We start from the raw sequence: 5,994 nt of genomic DNA on the forward strand, positions 1-5,994 counted from the left end.
CTATTAACACCAGTTTTAACACCACAGTTTTTACAGTGTACCATCAGTCGGTTCCGAGTTGGATTCATTGGTCTGACTGTAACATATACAGCTAAGAAGACATGCGAAGGAGTCTGTATTTCCCTATAAACCTCTTGTGAGGCCTCTCAAATATTCAACACAATGTAGAAACTTTCCCATTGTTGTTAAATTCAATGGTTGAAATGAGGAAATCCGAGCAAATTTACTCAAAGGCTACTTCTGTCAAAGAAGCATACATTGTACGGGTGTTTTTGATACTACCAAAATAGCATACTTATGTTCGTTCTCTATCCCACCTGTATCTGTTCTTACATTGTATGCATGATCTGTCATTATATATCTTCTGGTGTGTAAAGCGCTGTATATAAATGCGGAATATTATTATATCATTATTAGATAGATTGGGTATAATGGCATTTTTGTGTCTGCATTTCGTAGACCTTTCTTAGGCATCTGACAAAATCGATCGCCTAATCACCCGTAAAAAATCATACTCTGGAATAAAAGAGTATGTTTTAACAGGTCGAAATCATATTCAATGGACAGAGAACAGTACGTGATAGTCAATGGTGTCATTTCAGATTTAAAATGATTAATGTATGGAGTTCAACAAGGTTGTGTTTTGGGCCTCTTCTGTTCGTGTAATACATGTATTTCATTTCTCTCTCTGCTGACGATACTGTTATTATATTATCTCAGAAAAACAATAATTTTTAATAACATAAACAAACATCTAGGTTCCAAAGCAAAATAATTATTTTCAATTTTGAAAAAAAAAAGAATAAGTATACTTTATTTCTAAAGGAGGAGTGTCTGAAAATCACGAAATTATATCTGTTCAGAATAATAGGGGAAGGCGGGCAAGTTGTGACATTTTTTGCATTTTGGATGTTAGAATTGATATGACTAAATAAGTACCTTGTCTTTAAATTTAATTCTTGGGAAATATTTTTCACCCATATATATACTTTCTACCCCCACACTGAAAGTCATTGTGACCTTTGAAAAGACCGATGTCAGATGGCTCAACTTGCCCCATATGTGGGGTAAGTTGTGCCACCTTGTGGGTTAAGTTGAGCCACAAAAACTGAGTACAAAATATATGCGGGAAGAACCAGCAGGTCATTTTTTTATTTCAAGTCTTTTTACTTGCTAATTATCTATAAATACTAACATCCTCTAAAAGTAAAAGAACTTTCATGTGAATTTGCACCTTTCTGCCTGCTTATCGATGGCTTTTAAGTTTATTTCTGTATAATATGTTACCATAAGAATTACTATGGCTCAACTCGCCCCATGATGGCTGGCTCAAATAAACACAGTCAGAACTTAATGCGATATTTTCACATCCACACATTTCTTATGCATTCATCATGTAAAAGACTATGACAAGAATGAACATCCATACCTGGACTACCAATATTGTCTTTTCTTTATTATATTTTAAGACATGTGTGGGTAAAAAGCACTGATCTTTTTTTACACCCTTTTTTGGCTGAAATTTGTATTTTTCCCTCTAAAAAAAGGAACTTTTGTTTTAAAGTTGAAAACAATGTGGTGGGGTAAAGGGTTATGTAATGGGTCATCAATACATGTCCCCACCACAATGTCTGACTCATTTATTATTGGCCTGGGGGTGGCTCAACTTGCCCCTACATTGTATGCTCAACTTACCCCGCCTTCCCCTACTGTTCAATGTATTCTATGGGCAGTTCCATAAAATATGTACGTCTGACACAATGAATGTGGAACCTTCATGAAATTTTCTGTCTCTGATTTCTGGTTCTTATAACAGTCTGTAATGCTCTGAAATGATCATGACTTGGTCAGTTTATGAAGTGTAATAAGAATCAAGAAAAATTGTGGACGGACGACGGACGTAAAAGAAGGTTGATTATTTTATGGAATTGCCTCTATCAATATCATTTTTTGGTATTACAGTAGACGAGTTCCTGAACTGAAAGACACATGTTAATTATGATTCTTTAAAATATACTGGCCTATCATATAAACTTAGCCAATTAATTCTACTGTATATAAGTTATTAATGTTGCTTCACCGGCGGATCCAGAATGGGGCACATCCGGGTTGTACCCCCCTGTTGACAGCCTTAACACAAATTTATAACGTAATATGCCGTTTTTACAAAAGTCAGTCCCCCCCTGGAAGTCACAAACTCACAATATATTTTTAATGGGAATATGTCGCTCATATACAAGTGAGGGCCTTTTTTTTGCTTGTCAAATCCTTCTTAAGGGGCCAAATTACCTTCAATTTCAGGTAAAAACCCTTTTTGCTTGTCAATTTTTTTCTTGGGAAAATTTGCCCCCCACCCCTTCTCCCTTGGAAAATCCTGGATCCGCCCGTGTGAAGCTAATAACTCAAATATATTACATTTATAATACTGCAATATCGTTTTGGGTAATTCACAAATGTCTCATTTCGATAATTTCAGATCTGTTCAAAAGAAACGAGTTCGAATAATGACTCACTCAAAAATTATAACGCTAATAGTAATAATTTATTTGTACAAATGAAAATTCCTCCAGCTTAGGAGCTTGTGATATTAAACACGCTTATTTTTAATTTTCATATTGGTAACATTCCTCAAATCTTTAACAATAGGTTTGAAAACAATTATTTTTACCCATTTGCACAGGTAAACACATTAACCCCGTGTAAATACCACAAAAATTTTTGATTTATTTGTATATGAAGGAAATTTTTGGTGGTATTTACACGGGGTTAATGTGTTTACCTGAATGGGTAAAAATAATTGTTTTCAAACCTATTTCTAAAGATTTGAGGAATGTTACCAATATGAAAATTAAACATAAGCGTGTTTAGTATTACAAGCTCCTAAACTGGAGGAATTTTGCTTAATAAGCAAATGGAATGATTTAGAATATTAGACAAAAAAAATCAGGCTATATCACTACGTGAAGGCTACATGGTATACGAAATTATGTAAAAGGAGCCTTTTTAGAAACTTAAACTTGTAGTTATTGGTTAAATGAGTATATTTTCTGTTCTTTACAAACAGTCTCCTTCTTTCTTGTTCCCTCTCTCTCTCTCTCTTCTCTTTATATCTCTCTTTGCCTATATTTGTTACTCTCTTTATTTTTCTCCTCACTTCTGTTTTTCTTTTCTCTATATCTTCTTTTCCCTCTTTTCTGCATTATTTTCCATTAAATGTTATGTGAGATAAGGTGTGTGTGAGGGTGTGTGTGTGGAATGTATGTATAGTTTGTCGCTAACTCTCCTTCACCCTCTTTTGGTATTTACAACGCTCCTTAGTTGTACAAAGATCACAACATCGTCATATACATCACACACTATATTTTACTCGTTGACGCACATTCATACTTAGAAAAAGAAATGCCCAGTTAACCTCTTCTAACCTTTAATGCTTAAGTTATACCAACAAAGCCTACTCCAACCGATTGATTGTATACTATTCGAAATAACGTAATAGGTTTGACCGGTCTAGAATAAGTTCTGTCTGTAAGGTTGTATGCATTATGCAGAAGTATACCCCAACCTCTGAAAAACACAAATGATTGTGTGATTATCACGAAGAGATCACAAAAGCAATTACTCTTTTGGATACTAGATTTCTTATCAAAAGAATGGCATATTTTCGCGATCACTTCGAGAATCACGGGAAATTTATCGTCTGACATACACAATAGTTTGATTATCACTCAATTTCAATATGCACGCTATTTTTCCCTTATTTTTTTTTATTTCCTGGTGCCCAAATTCCTTAAAATTTTCCTCTTAGAAAAAACAGTCTTTCATTAGTAGCGACCCGCATGCTCATGGTATGAATAAATGATATTGCTTCTGAAAATACAACCTTTCTAAGCAAGTGAGAAAACAATTAACTATTTATTCGGACATTTTTTTTTCTTCATGAATTTCACTTGAAAGTTCTTGGGGTTTTGAAACTTGTATTTTTGTCTGATTATTATTTAGATTGTAGATTGATCATTGAATGAAATCTAATCTTGATTAATGCTAGGAGCCGAGTGTTATGGCACAGCATGATCCCTCATCTGAGAGCCATAATAAAAAAATATATAATTTAAATACTGTAGTGTACCGTTTTTACGCAAGTGTGTCCCCCTTTTGAAAGTGAGTGCTTTTGTTTTTTGCTTGTCAAATTTTCATCAGGAACATGTGCACACCCCCCCCCCCCGCCTCCGTTTGGAAAATCTTGGATTCGTCCCGCTGTCCCCCATTCTCTCAATATCTAACTAAATAAGTGCGCTGTGAGTTAGAAAGACTAGTAGGATTATTTGATTGCAACCATTATACATTTATTTCTAATATGGATGTACATGTAGATTTATCGCTGTGAGGATAATGAAAATAATAATGATAACAATAATAATGATACTAATAATTAGGCTTTATCAGCAATGATGATGTCGATGATGATAATAATAATTATAACAATAATAATAATGATAATAATAGTGACAATGTTAATGATAATAATATCAATAATTACATTACAATAATGATTTTTTTTTAGCCTGCGCCTATGATTTTTTTTAAACAGAAATATGGCACAATATAAATGACGTGGATCATCATTATCATCATGACAATGATAATAAAATAATGATAGATAATAATATCAATACTGATAACACAATAATGATGATAATAATAATAAATAACAATGATGATAATAATGATAATAATAATAATTAGGATGTATGTTTTAAACTGAAGTCTGAAGTTGATCTTTTTTTCCCCATACTGTTTTATTCTGATTCCATGAACAAAAATATATAACATTTCAATTTAACATTTCAAAACACATAATATAATGTTTTACATTTCATATTTTGACTTTTTTCACTAACTTAATACAAGCATAAATCATATATAACTTAAAGGAGAAACAATGAAATCAGTTATAAAAATGGTCATACATATTATCATTATTATCATCATTGTTATTTATTATTATCATCAATAAAATCAGTTATAAAAATTGATCATACTCATTGTAATTATTAATGTCACTCACACAGGCTCACACACACGCAAACACACACACACAGGGACAGAAATATAGCGAGGGGTGATTTAGGCATTTCAGGGAATCCTGTTTTCAAACCGTTGAACTCGCCACCTTAGACATATATACACAATGATTACCGCTGGGTTGGTTTACTTACCTTATTCTCCGGGTGCCATTACATTTCAATCATTCTCCAATAGACAGATAGAGTTAGTTGAGCCAAGTCAATATAATTATTAATGCTAGATTCCTGCAAGGAATGAATGCCCCCGATTTCCATACACATATCTCGTAAAATTACGATCGAGAAGGAATATGGGCCGGTGAATTGGTGGGAGAGAATTGAAGAAGATACACGCTTTCAGATTTAGGGTGCTTCTGTCCTCGAATCATTATCACCATTGACTTGAGGTCCGTTCAGAGGCGAACGCAGGTGCGTTAACAGTAGGCGGATATTCTGAGAACACACTGCAAATTACGCCAATCTGTACATGTACTCGGGACAGAAGTTGGAACCTTGCAGTGACGCAATGAGGGTTTGAAGCGCGTGAGCTTAAGTTTGTTGCAGAAGCAAACTCTTTGCCGAGCGAAGTTGACTCAAGTTTACTTTGTATTGTGAAGTGAGGGCTTCCTTTAGAACTCTTAGCTGACTGTTGTATTCAAATGTGGGGTGAGTGTGTGTGTTGGTTTATTGTGTGTGCGTGTGTATAGAGGAAATGTGTGTGGTGTGTGTGAGTACGGTGACTGTATAATAGATAGGAATGCATTCCATAAGGATTTTGCTATTGTGTAATGGTTTACATGAAATCAGTGCGCGCCACGCACCGTTACACACGAATAGAGGCGCCATAAAAGCAAACTAGACTCATTCTCTCTGCCACCGTTAACAGTAATAGGGAAATACTATACTCGGTCGCGTGAAGGAAATACGTTTT

At 34.3% G+C, this 5,994-nt stretch overlaps 1 protein-coding gene across 1 annotated transcript in view; it reads right to left on the bottom strand.

Annotated features, from left to right (window-relative positions):
- The window catches only part of LOC121417504, a 12,736-nt gene extending 7,036 nt beyond the window's left edge, over positions 1 to 5,700 (bottom strand). Inside the window, exon 1 of the mRNA XM_041611225.1 lies at positions 5,217 to 5,700. The gene's annotated coding sequence lies outside the window, so the exon portion shown is untranslated. The remainder of the gene's footprint in view (positions 1 to 5,216) is intronic.
- Positions 5,701 to 5,994: the final 294 nt, after the last annotated feature.

Source organism: Lytechinus variegatus, chromosome 6, assembly GCF_018143015.1.
Source record: "Lytechinus variegatus isolate NC3 chromosome 6, Lvar_3.0, whole genome shotgun sequence".
Taxonomy (NCBI): Eukaryota; Metazoa; Echinodermata; class Echinoidea; order Temnopleuroida; family Toxopneustidae; genus Lytechinus; species Lytechinus variegatus.